Here is a 13,309-nt window from a genome sequence, read left to right as displayed (position 1 = left end):
CCTCGAACAAGCGAAGGTCGCTGAAAAAAATATGAGGTACAGCTTCACAACATGTACCCTGAAAAACACACACAGACATTTAAAAAGTGAACTAGGGGCCTGTGGCTGCTTCGCGGCCGCAAACCACTAAAAACTGGAGCAGAAAGTCAAGAATGATAACACCCAGTCCTGCAGAATTCATACGGTCTTGTAGGCGCTAATGTGCGCCCGCTGGCCGATTGCACCGCGTTTGGCGCGATGCGAGAAGTATTCATGCAGTCTTGTAGGCGCATATATGGGCTTAATGTCGACGGCACTGTTTAGCGCAATGCGTGAAGTATTCCTTCAGTCTTGCAGGCGCTAATTTATGTTTGACGCCGGCCGCTCTGTGTTTGCCGCAATTATTAGAACTCGTGTTAGAATAATCGTGGCATCAAGTATTAGAGCTTAAATGGCCCATGCTACGTTTCGACTCTGTATGAGCATTCCAACGTTGCTTCGTTTCTCCCGATTAAATATTTTTTCCAAGAAAAGTTAGGAAAGTTCTTTATACCTATACCCACGACCATCATTCAATTCATTATCATTAGAGAGTAAGACATCGATGACGTATAAACAAACTAACCTAAACTAGCGTTAATATCAAAGTGCGTTTATTTTCCAACTGCTTCCTGTTTTGCCAAACTTCTACTTTAAATTAGCTTCAATTTAAATTCGCGCATTCCTGTAGGAGATGTTAAGGTTTCTCTTCGCACAATCCTTGTGCCTATTTCGCGCGATCCTTGTGCCTCTTCCCCGCAATCCTCATGTATTTTCTTAAACCTTCCAAGCAATCCTGGATTGCCGGATTAGGGTGGCGCATTCGCGCATTCTTGGTGATACCCGCTCTTCATTGGAAGCGGGGTTCACCAAGAAGGCGCTGAAATGAAGAACAACCAAGAGTCTTTTTCTACACATTTCGCAAGTGCTATGGAGGTATAGACAATACGTAAATCTACTGGCAGATATCTTGCAGTTACTTTGACCAACCTTAATCCTTTAATCCTTTACCTACCACCACATTTACCATTAATACCAGTTAATCCTTTTGGACATCAAAGTATAGGTCTGACTCTGACGTGAGATCCCTAAAAATTCGATTTCAGGGACGAAATTTTGCAACTAGGGCTTGGAATTAGCTTAGGAGAAGGTTTCAGCTTGGAGAGCACCAATTTTCAAAATCCTGATTTTTTGAGACACCCTACCATGGACCCCGGTTCACGTAAAAGACACAGGTTTACACTTTACATCCCGTTTTTTGTGTGTCAACCTCGGTTTTCGCATCATGCAATTGACCCGGACCAGAGAAATCCCTTCAAAACGGAGGGAAGTCAGGGAGATTTTTTTTATAGGATGCGGCAAGAATGTGTGAGCGAGCACGACTCACTTTCACTACGTCATCGACTCGGGCCTCGATGGACGCCGACTGTCATCGTACATCGGTGGCGGGTGCTATGTCCCGAGCCTTGCCCCCAACCCCTCCCACCACACACATAGATACACACACACAGATACACCAACACAAACGTCGACGTGACGCCACGCGGTGAGGGAACTTTCACAAGTACCGCGAGAGGCAGATGCACGCTTCAACTCCTGTATGTATAATACGATAAGAGGTTCATAGACTGCCCATTCGATAGAGTTATGCTGTGTCTATGCTGCTCTCGGATTGGTTCGTAAGTTTCACGCATTTCAAGGAAGTCCTAAGGACCAGTATAGACATCAAATCGAAGGGACTTTGTGGAGACTATTAAATCGCATGTAGCAAGAGAGAACCAGCACGCGATTGCAGTGTTTCCAAAGGTGTGCAATTTCTCATTTCCTTTTAAAAATACTTAATACGTGCACGGTTTTAAAATCCACACGATTATTTTCATTTTAAATTAACAAATTCGTGGTAGGAGGCAAAAACTATTTGCTATTCTGGGACATATTTTAGATTAATATGAAGACAAGCTCTCAGTTGGTGTCGAATGTGATGAACACTCATTTTAACTGGATGCAACTATTCGGGCTCCACGGATGTCCGTGTTGCATACGCACGGGAGTGAAGGCGTTTTGACTGTCCAGGCAATCACCACTTCACTTGCGACCTGCGACCCGTGGCGCGTGGTTAAAGGCGACTTTACCGCGAGGATCCAAAATGGCAGAGCGTTTTTAATTCTTTGATAATACCACAAAGATGCCTCCGAGGTATGAACACTTGTATACATGCGTAGAATGTGAGCATCCTTTATGCGTCAGTTTCGATATAGTGATGTGCTGAGCATGATTTGACTGATTTGAGAAGCAACTATTTATGGATTTCTTTGAAGTATAATTGAAGAATAAAAGGCACCCTGTCACTTTAGATCCTCGCAGTATAAGCAGCAGAAAATTGTCTCTAATTCCAAACCATCATTTCACCATTGTTGTTCTTCACCATTTCATATCCATCGTGTACAATTCTCAAGTCATCGTTTTGATTGCTTCTCCCCCATCCCTCTCTCCCTGGCCGAGAAATACCAAAGGATGAGCAGGAATTTTGAAATTTTGCAAATGAGGAACGTGTTTTTTTTTTTTTTTTTAAGTTGAACCGTCAATTTGCCGCAGTTCACGAAGTCTTCATTGACCAATTCGTATTGACTTTAGGCACGAGTATATGAGCTCACGGAACGTTTTGGAGTTATTGTTGCGCGAGAGCGGGGCGCACTCGTGGTCGTGTGTACGGTTATTACCTAACACTCACTTAGTGCGACAGACAGCTGTCACCGCCAATGTAAACACATCCGTTTTGCGCAATTAACGGATCGAGAGCTCCTCATCTCCTCGTCTTTGGCGGGAGATAAAATTAAGGATTTTTAAGGGCCGGTAATGAACTCCCAAAAATCGATACGCCACTAGTAGTACTACGCACCTAGAGGAGGGGGAGGTCTCAAGATGGTTTGCCTCTTCTCCCTCCCTCGGTTATAAAATCAGGAAAGAGAGAGAGGGGGGCAGGTAAAGAGCTGTTTATAAATTACGTCATGCACTACGAGGATGGCGCACGTCAACGTTGCGTGACGTCACTGACGTCAGCCAAAAATTGGATCAAAGCGCCGGTGTTTTAGAAGTTATTCGACAGCAGTGTAGTTTAGAATATTTCCAAATAATGTGAAGTGTTTATGTAAATTGGGAAGTGTATTGCGCAATAACGTCGTATTTTTCAGGGGGTCACCCCCGTGACGGTTGTATGACGAGGAAGAGGGGGAGAGGAACTTAAATTTTCCAAGTTCAGCGAGACGTAATTTACGATCTTTTTTAGAGGGAAGGGAGTAGAAAAGGTAAAATAGCCCCCATGGACGTACGAAGGGGAGGAGAGGGCCAGAATTGAAAATAGTGTAAGCTGCCCCCTCTCAGAAATTCTGGATGGTGGGAAAAACTTTCGTCGAGGATGATTATCGTTTTAATGTAGAGTCTTAAATGAGAACACTGTTTTCATTCAGTTAGTATCTTCTAAAATTATCATCATGGAAGCCTCAAAATGCGTCCAAATAGAGTTAAAATTTCAAAAATTCTCTCGAAAGTTTACCGTTCGACGTGATATTAAGCAAATGCGCCATATTTTACGTTCAGATACTTTCAGCTGTGTGTGTGTATAGGGTTTCATTATCTTTTGGGAAAAGTCCGCTACTGTGCGCCGCCAGTCATAATTTTCCGTTTTTGAAAGAGAGAAAGGAGCAGAAAGAATATTTAAAGGAAATCTTAATGCTTGTGGAATATTTTTTGGGAATATTTTCCTAGTTTGTGGCTGTGCACCCCTAAGCGTAATCGTTCCATTTGACGATATTTCGATGCTAGTTTTTTGGTGTATTTAGCTAAACACATTTTGAACTGCAAGTTCTCGCTGGAGCATGGAAGAAGTTCCTCAGCTTAATGCCTGGATACACGCTCAAATTTTCATCAATTTCCGATCAAATGGTGACCGGTGCCCACCATCTACCATCGAATTGTTGCGGCCTGCAAAAAATTGACCGCCATTTTTGTCATCATTTTGATCGGAAATTGACGGGAATTTGAGCGTGTATCCAGGCCTTTAAATTGAGCCCCTTGTTGTCCTTGCTGGAAAACTCTGGGGAGAAGGGGAAAGAATCCCTCTGTTTCTTGCATCACATCCACCGCCCAGCGCCCACTTGAAGACGCCGCGAAAATGTCACCCTCCGCGCGCCGCGCTGGGTCCCGATGGCTGACACCTACCGCCCACGGGAGAGAAAGCTCCACGGCAGGGCAGACTAGCCCACGCTCCCGCCCAGACCTCCCTTCCATCTGTCCGTCCACGCGAGTCCTTCATCCCTTGCCCGTCCCCAGCCGCCCCGTGGCCCGTCATCCCTTCGGGACGTCTCTGTCGAGGTTTTCTTCGTCCGACCGTCCCACGATTTGACGTCATTCCCCGCTGCAGTCGACGCCGTCATGAATTTCGTAACCAAGGTTCAATGCTCCTGGGATTCGCTAGCATGTTTGTACTCAATGTTGACGTCACCGCTGACCTGAGCTCGGTGCGCGAACCACCCCGATGATAAAAATACTTTTTCTCCAAACTTCGAGACGATTTCTTGTGAATAAATAATGGTATAGACCGTTCTCAGCCTACGACAAACGATTTCCATCGAAATCAGTTCATCTGCACGTGCTTGGTTCCTGAACAAACACATACATGTATACTTAAGCCTAAAATATTTTTTAAAAACTCGTGTTAATATCCTTTAGGTTATATTTTTGAAATACTCCTTGTTGAAAATATAAAGTTTAAGGGGGGAAAACGAGGATACGACAGCCATAATCCAAATATGTCACACTTATGTTATCACTAATGTTATATCAAGTATGCGATAAGTTGAGGAGGAATACCTTCTCGTCAGAAAATATTATACAACATATTTATACCTTATTTGCTCGCCATTTTCCAAGATCGCATGTGTTGTGGACTTTCCAAGCCCGAACGCCAATTTCTCACTTTTGAGTTGAATCGTGAGATTTTCAACAGTTTAACATTTTTTACGGGAACTTTTTATGAATAACAGCATCTCACTTTACTTTTACTTATTTCTTACTTTGTTCACGTTGCCTGTTGAATAGATCACATTGGCCACCATTTATGGCTTACTTTAGAGGCACGCAGGTTTCCTTCGGCCAGTAGATGCGCTTAATTGGATGAGTCACAAGTGGCTCCTTACCGAAAAATGTAGTTCAAATGATAATTTGGCAAAGGAAGCAACTCACCTGATCCGTCGCTCATTTTGACGGAGACAATTTCGGATGGCTGGTCCCAAATCGTCACCATTTATGGACAAGAGATGCAAGACCGGTGCAGGTTTGTTAATCGCTTGCCCCAGGAAACAGCTGAAGTGCGAGTGCCGTCTCTGTGCACTTCCATCATAACTCGTCTTTTCCTTTTATTAAATTCAAATGATTTCCTTTGTGTGCCTACAGCATGTATCAGCGCGGCTGTATCAGAGAGTAGAAGGATTATGATGTCTGAGTTTTGCGGAAAACGAAGATGTCCGCATTTGATTCATTTTTCACGTCATTCGCATTAATTTAGCTTTCCACACGAGACGGCTCACAGTGGAACGAGTCAATAGGAGAGGTCGGACAAATTTTGGAAACTTTAAACGCTTATAACTCCGTTTATACAAAATTTCGAGGTTCTTATAGTAATTCTATCGGTTTCCTCGTAAAATTTTCCACTTGAAGCACCCCTTGAAATGTAAAATGTGACAAAATGAACCACAAAATTTGCAGTTTTAGTCAGAAATTTCATGTCCGACCTCTCTAATTCACTTGATCCAATGTGCGGCTGTTTAGCAAAAATACAGTTGATTTTTGTGATTAGAGCATTCAATTCTATTGAGAGAGACTGGTTTGCTTTTTTGGACCACTTCTTTGGAAACGTCATCCGTCTCCTGTCTCGTGTCTATCATGGAATCACCTCGAATTTTTTTTATAGACATAGCATATGAAGTGGTGAGGAAAATGAACCCAGCAAGAAAATCAAAGAATATACACAGGTATAAGAAAAAAAGTTTCATATCGATGTCCAAAGTGTGAAACCACATATCTCCCGTTTGCGACGTTGCAGACTTTCCGGCATAACGTATTTTTCCTTTCGGGAAGTAGTCAACATAATTTTTTTAAAACTTCCTTGATTTTTCTACTCTATTAGCATAATTTGTATCCTGTACACATTTCAAGCTATGAAGGTTGCTAGTCTCTCTTAAAAAAAAATAGGATAGGCATGGAACATCGCGAAAACATCGCAAACATCGCGATGTAAATAAGTGGTTTTGCACTTTGGTCATCGATATGTAAGGGTCTATGAGAAAAGGGATCTTGGACCTACTGTTCGGAGAAACATGTTTTAGGTAAGGAATTTTTGTCAAAATTAGGTCAAGGAATCGAAATGTAAGTTTTCATAACGGTTAACGCTATTTAGTAGGTATCTTAAACAACGAATTTCGAATAGTTTTGTTCTTTTTCGTACAATAGAGAGGATGAAGTTTTTTGGCACTCCATTTATTTAGGGAGCCAAATATATGACAGATGAATTTGTTTTTTTCTTCTTTTTTTTTCAAGATCCAGTTTTTCGAATGCCCAACAAATCATCGCTTCAGTAATTTTACGGGTTCTCGCATTTTTAGTGTCAAAATTTTTTCCATGCAATATTTAAATTTTGCATCGCATAAACGTTATTAAAATGTTCAAATTTTGCCTCGCGCTAAGAATGGTCTGACAATGAGTTGGAGAAAACACTTGTTCGACGTCATGTTCATCCTAGAGGTAAGACTAAAAAAAAAATTAAGGGCTGATAAAATACAATTCGGCATCAATGGTATCTACCTTCGCCTTGTATCCGACTGTTCGATGGTGATAGAAAGACCCAGAAATAACATTCCATGAGATGATTTCCATCCGTCATACTTGGTCCGGAGTAATCGCACAAAAGATGCAACAATTCGTGGCTCTAGGAGCGGGGGAAGTATACCCGATGATTTGAAGGCATTTTGACGTCCGATTTTGTCCCATTTACACTGACTGCTTGCCTCCGTTATGCGATTTTCGAGACGAGACAACTAGGCAAGTTAACTCAAATACAGGAGAGGATGAACGAGACTGAAATATTTTAAAACGATGGATCGATGACTGATTTACAAAATCTCCGACCCGAATTGCAATGTTTCAATATCTCTGCAGTCTGCACCATCTTTTGTTTTCTCGCTTGTTGTTGGAGAGAGCAAACCTAAATTATCGCTACAATTTATCTCGGACTTCATTTACCCTGTGCCATGATCACCTTGTACAAATTTTAAGGAATAATTTTTGGCCAGTTTTTGAATTCCAGGTAGTCCGTACCGTAATGGATCAAAAATGGGTCCCCTAGTATTAATTTCACTCTCTCCTTATAGGCTTGAGGATCATAATAGGTACAGTACAGCTATACTCAAACATCCATTTCTGATTGGCTCAGCCATCTTAGGCTTTATAGATTGCTTATAAACCAAAGTAATGGTGGACTTATGAATGCAAAATATCCAAAGTGATTCATCATTACAATTGTTACGACCCGTCGATCGCGAGCACTTTGGACTTGTTTTTTGCATAAATTTACTCATTTTTACGGAAGAACGCTCATTTATGAACATTTCTGGCCGTCTTGGTTTAACAAAGGAATCTAAAGATTGGGAGTGCCATTTTTTGAGGTAGAAGGTCGGCTGCCCTTTTAGGCCGGAAGAGCTCCATATTTCGGCATGTCCGCTCTCTCTCTATGCAGACATTATAATCGAGATACGAGAGTCTACTGTAGTTATTCTGCCGTGCTAAGGAAAAACGCCTTTTGAACCTTCTGGCGTTGCCAAATTTACTTCGATATAACACGAATTTCCTGGTACACTTATGCATATTTTCTTTCCAATCTTTCGGATACTTTTGCTCGCAATTTCACCTAAATTTCCGGAAAATTTCAAGGAAAAATATCGATATTTCTCCTCAAAAATGAACATTTTATCGAAGGAAATTTGGCAACTCTCGAATGTTCATACGGCGTTCTTCCTCAGCACGGCAGAGTTGCTCATAGCATTAATAATCAATTTTATCCGTTGTTAGACCCGGATAACATGCATGATGACTCTTGAAGTTGGCAACGTTGTTTTTCCTCCATTTAAATGTATGTAAAACAATCGATACTGGCTTCGTCTGAAGTCGATATTCTCAATGGATTTAAATGGAGTGAAAAAGTGTTGCCAACTTGCTACATCGCCACTGATAACAAGGGAGTGAGTAGTGGCGAGCGACAACACGCGAGTGCGAGCGCAGTGACACGAGAGGCGAGCTTGAGCTTCAAGGAGGACAACTTATGACGCGGCGACGCTACGGTGCGGTGAGGTGACGGCCGGCCGGCGCCGCGACGCATCGGCATCAGGCGTCGATATCGGTCGACGTCTTGGCCGCATCGGACACGACCGCATGAGGCACCCAGCCACCGACGCGACGCGACGCATCACCGCGACGGCACTGCTTTTGCTCCACGCCTCCCGGCCACTGCATCGCCCATCAAAACGCTTTTCGAAAGCGTGCCGCAAGCGTCGTTTTCACGCCCGCGCACGCCCGCGGCGCTCCATGCCAATTCTTCCATGCTCCAGGGATTTAAGATTTATTCGGACTTATTTATTCTGAAAACGACCTATGTTCCACTCAACTAACTAACGGTAACCCACGAGAGACCGTTTAGTTAGTCCACCATTTACCCCCTTAGTCTATATGAACCACCCAGTTTTTAGACATACACTGGGAAAAAAAAAAAAAAAAAAAAAAAAAAAAAAAACACATTGGATCTAGAGTCCAGACTCTTGAAAACATTGACAAGAAAAAGGACTCTTGATTCAATCAGATTTAAGCTTAAATCAAAAGGAAATCCGCGCAAATTAAGAGGCTTGGTTCTTGATTTAAGCTTAAATCTGATTGAATCAAGAGTATTTTTTCTTGTCGATGTTTTTAAGAGTCTGGACGCTAGATCCAGTGTGTTTTTTTCCAGTGTACGCACCCTTTATGGACCTCTTGAGAGACCTTTAAACATATTTCTTCCTTTTCAAAATGACTATTGATTTGGACATATCATAGCACATCTCGGGCAAAGTTAACCTTAATCTATCTCAAAATTCAAAAATAAAAGACATCCAAATTATAAATGCAATACAACTTTTAGCGCAAGATGGATGTCCACATTGCAGATGGAAAATGTAAGACGCGATGGCGCGAGTCGTGAACTCGCAATGTGCTGCTCTACTTGAAAGCAACATTACAAATAAGACAAACGCAAACAAACACAATATGGAAATAAAGCGAGGGAAAGGATGCGCGTTAACGACGGCGCAGAGATACAACTATTCGTACTCGATGGACGTCCGCGCTGCATCTGAAAAATTGAAGGCGCGATGACGCGAAGCGTGAGCTCTCAATACTCTGCTATATGCTTCCAGTGAGGTGTTGCTCAGATTCGGGAGAAAAGTTAAAAAAGAGGCCCGAACACATCTCTCCTACCTTCGGCTGTGCTATTCACGTAGTGCTTGAAGACCCATTACGAATAAGCCAAACACAAACAAACACAATACGGAAATAAGGCGAGAGAAAGGATGCGCGTTTACGACGGCGCAGAGATACAACTATTCGTACTTGATGGACGTCCGCGCTGCATCTGAAAAATTGAAGGCGCGATGATGCGAAGCGTGATCTCTCAATGCTCTGCAGCTATATGCTGTCAATGAGGTGTCGCTCAGATTCGGGAGAAAAGTTAACAAAGAGGTCCGAATACGTCTTTCTTGTCTTTGACTTTGTTGATACTCGTTCTTTCTTCTTTTTTCAGGTTCTTGTCTGATTCTTTTTAGGATGGATTTGTAGACCCACGTCTTAAGCTCGTATAAACCGCAACACTGGCGCGGTTCATATGGAAATAATGGTGCTTGGATGCGTCTAGTGGCTTTAATTTTCTATGTTTTCTTTAATTTTAGAAGTTTGTCGGTCACTTCAATACATTCAATTTTACAATTTTTACTCTGTACGATTAATAAACTTTGAACCTGAAAATAGCGTAAACTTGTGCTGCTTTGCCAAAATTATCTGGACCCCTCTCCACGTAGGGGATGCCTTATCAGGAAATGTCGCATTACGCCGCTTTAACCAGCCAAGCACTGGAAGAAAACACATTGGATCTAGAGTCCAGACTCTTGAAAACATTGACAAAAAAAAAATATTCTTAACTCAATCGGATTTTTGCTTGAATCAAAACGAAATCCGCTTAAATTAAGAGGCTTGGTTCTTGATTTAAGCTAGATTCTGATTGAAACAAGAGTACTTTTTCTTGTTGATGTTTTTAAGAGTCTGGACTCTAGATCCAATGTTTTTTTTTTTTTTTTTTTTTTTTTTTTTTTTTTTTTCCAGTGAGGGTCTACGCCCTCAGGTGTGAGCCAGTCGAATCCTTGCCTTTCATCTCCTCCAGAGATTTTCCAGGACACTCCTATCATGAATGCGGACGATACATTGGACTTGGAAAGGTTCCCCTCGCCTTTGGCAAAGCCTTAGGCGACGATGGCGACCCAAGGCCCGCAGCGGGCGAAAAACAATACTCCTTACCATCCTGGTTTTTTCCTCGATGATTCTCGGTCTCGATCGATCCATGGTCCAAATTCAGAGCGATGACCCGCGGACGCGAGGCGAGCACCGCGCGCACGCCCGGTCCGGTAGTCTACATCACGTCGCGTTTCGCCTCACCACGCGTTCGAGTCACCCGCCAGCTTTCTCTCCCCCACCCCGTCTTTTCGCAGGCCTCCCCCCCTCACCCTCGCTCCGCGCTTCTCTCCGCGCGGAGTCGCCTTCGGTTATTATTTAGGTTCTTCAACTGCGGAATTGGTTTTTTCTCCTATAATTATTGCCATTGCGCCGGTGCGGACCTGCGTTATTTTGCACGCAGGCCGAGCGCTGTTGCCAGATTTGGATGGTGGAGCAGCATTGGCCCAGTGGAATTATTCGGAATAGGTGGAGATTTCGCTACGTTTCGTAGTCACGACGGAAAATTGTAATTCGAGCGGGGACGTTCTTCGAACGACCTCGAGTGCATCTCCGCCAAGATCCGGACGAGGGGTTTTTACCATTTTCACACGAAATTTGAACCTCAAACGGGGAGTAGTATTGCTGTTTATCGACTCGATAGCTTAAGCAATGGGGAATCTGCGGGTATCTGAAATATAATGAATTATTAAATGAGTGGGAACTATACTGAAAGAACTAAGCTAGAGAAAATCCTAGGTTTCGAAGTTGAAAGCTTGGACCACGTTCTGCAGTATGGAGCCACTATTTCTGACTCATTTCGGGAGAAACATACGTGCCCAATGCATAGGTAGGTACTTTCATGGATGAGCAAAAAATAGTGGTCTTTTATTGCCATATGAGGCCTAATTTTACTACTGGGAGTTATATCACATAATTGTTTACTCTCTAAAATACATGCGTTTAAATGAGGAAATACATTTTCTTACTTTTAAGTCCAATTTCCTTCAATTGGACGTATTTCTATCAAACAGAACTATGTGCAGGTGAGAAATATGGGGTGTGCTCTAGAGAGCTGGTCTAGAAACAATGTAAAAGTGGTCGTGATTCCTTTTGAAGAATTGGAAAAGCGGGATTTTCAATTCAGGAAACAGAACTATGTGCCAACTGAATGCAGGATTTATGAGCCGCGGGGATGGCACGAGAGCGTTGTGGACAGGGCTCATGAGTTAGGTAAAGCGTACTACGAGGAGCCGCATCCATTTCCGTTGACGTCACTGGCGCCTATTCTCATTCACTCTTACGGCCAGAGAACTGACGAGCATACCCCATATTTCTCACCTGCACATAAATCTGTTTGATAGAAATGCGTCCAATTCTGAGTCCGGAAAGTTGTGGAACTTTGGAGACTGGAAGATTCCAGCGACACGAGGAAGTTGGAGCACGAAGGTGGTCGGGCCCAGAGAGTGTCCCCTTGGACAGAGAGTGTGGGCCCTTGGTCGTCTTCGCAATGGGACTCCAGGATGCGAGGATTTTTCACGGTTCATGTGAGTAACTGGACTATGACCCTCTTCGAGCGGTCGGCGACGCCGCGCCGCGCACGGACGGCCACTCACAGTCTCATTTCACCGCGGCGCGGCGCACCGCACCGCCCCAGCCCCGCGCCACAGCCACAGCTCCTCGGTGCTCTGTGCCTGTGCGGTGCACCAAGACGAATTGAGGTCAGGTCACCAGCCGACTCTGCATCTGCAGGCCTCTTCCGCCTTCTCCTTCTACTCCTGCTCCAGCAGGCAGCAGCCGTGACTCTCCGGTCCTCGCCCGTCGATGTCCTCGGTGTAGCTGTGGCATACCTACTTATTCTATATAGTCATCTTCCGCACCCTCGTGTCTCAGAGGGATCCATTTCTCATAGGCTCATTGTCAGCGAGCACTAGGCTACATTTGGACGTATTTATGCTAAAAGGAACTATGTGGAGGTGGAAAGGTGGGGTGTGCTCGTGGAAGCTGGACAAGAAACAATGTAAAAATGGATATAGTTCCTTTTGAGAAAATGGAAAAGCGGGATTTGACATTAAATCAAAAGGGACTGAGCGCTAACTAGTGAGTCGTGGGCATGTGGCAAGAGCCCTGTGGACAGGGCTCATAAGTTCAAGAGTCCCGCCCCCGATCCCCCTCCTCGTTTTTTGCCGCTGACGTCACTGGCGCCTTTAAAGTCCCATTCATTCTTATAGCCCGAGCACTAACGAGCACACCTCCATCTTTCCACCTGCACATAGTTCCATTTCGCATAAATACGTCCATTTGTAGGGAGAGTATGGGCAACTCCATTTACGTAGCTCTCAGGACCGAAAACGGCGACAACGTGTGATAAAACGATCATCACCAGAAAAAGACCGCTGCCAACCTATGCATTTGAGAGATTAATCGATATGGCCGACCGCCGAAGCTTCAGTTAGGTTTCTCCTCGTCTGCGACTCTGGATAGGGTCAGCTCTCTTTTCGGTATTGGCGTATATGTGAAGTGAGGAAAGAAATACACACAACTAAGGCGCCAATACTGCCGTGCTAAGGAAGAACGCCGTATGAACATTCGATAGTTGTTAAATTTTCTTCGATGAAATGTTTATTTTTGAGGAAAGCTATGGATATTTTTCCTTGGAATTTTCAGCAACTTTAGATGAAATTGCGAACAAAAATGTCTGCAAATTGGGCGGAAAGTATTCTTAAGTTTACTG

The sequence above is a fragment of the Bemisia tabaci genome, chromosome 4, assembly GCF_918797505.1.
Source record: "Bemisia tabaci chromosome 4, PGI_BMITA_v3".
In the NCBI taxonomy this organism is placed as follows: Eukaryota; Metazoa; Arthropoda; class Insecta; order Hemiptera; family Aleyrodidae; genus Bemisia; species Bemisia tabaci.
This window is presented reverse-complemented; position numbering follows the sequence as displayed.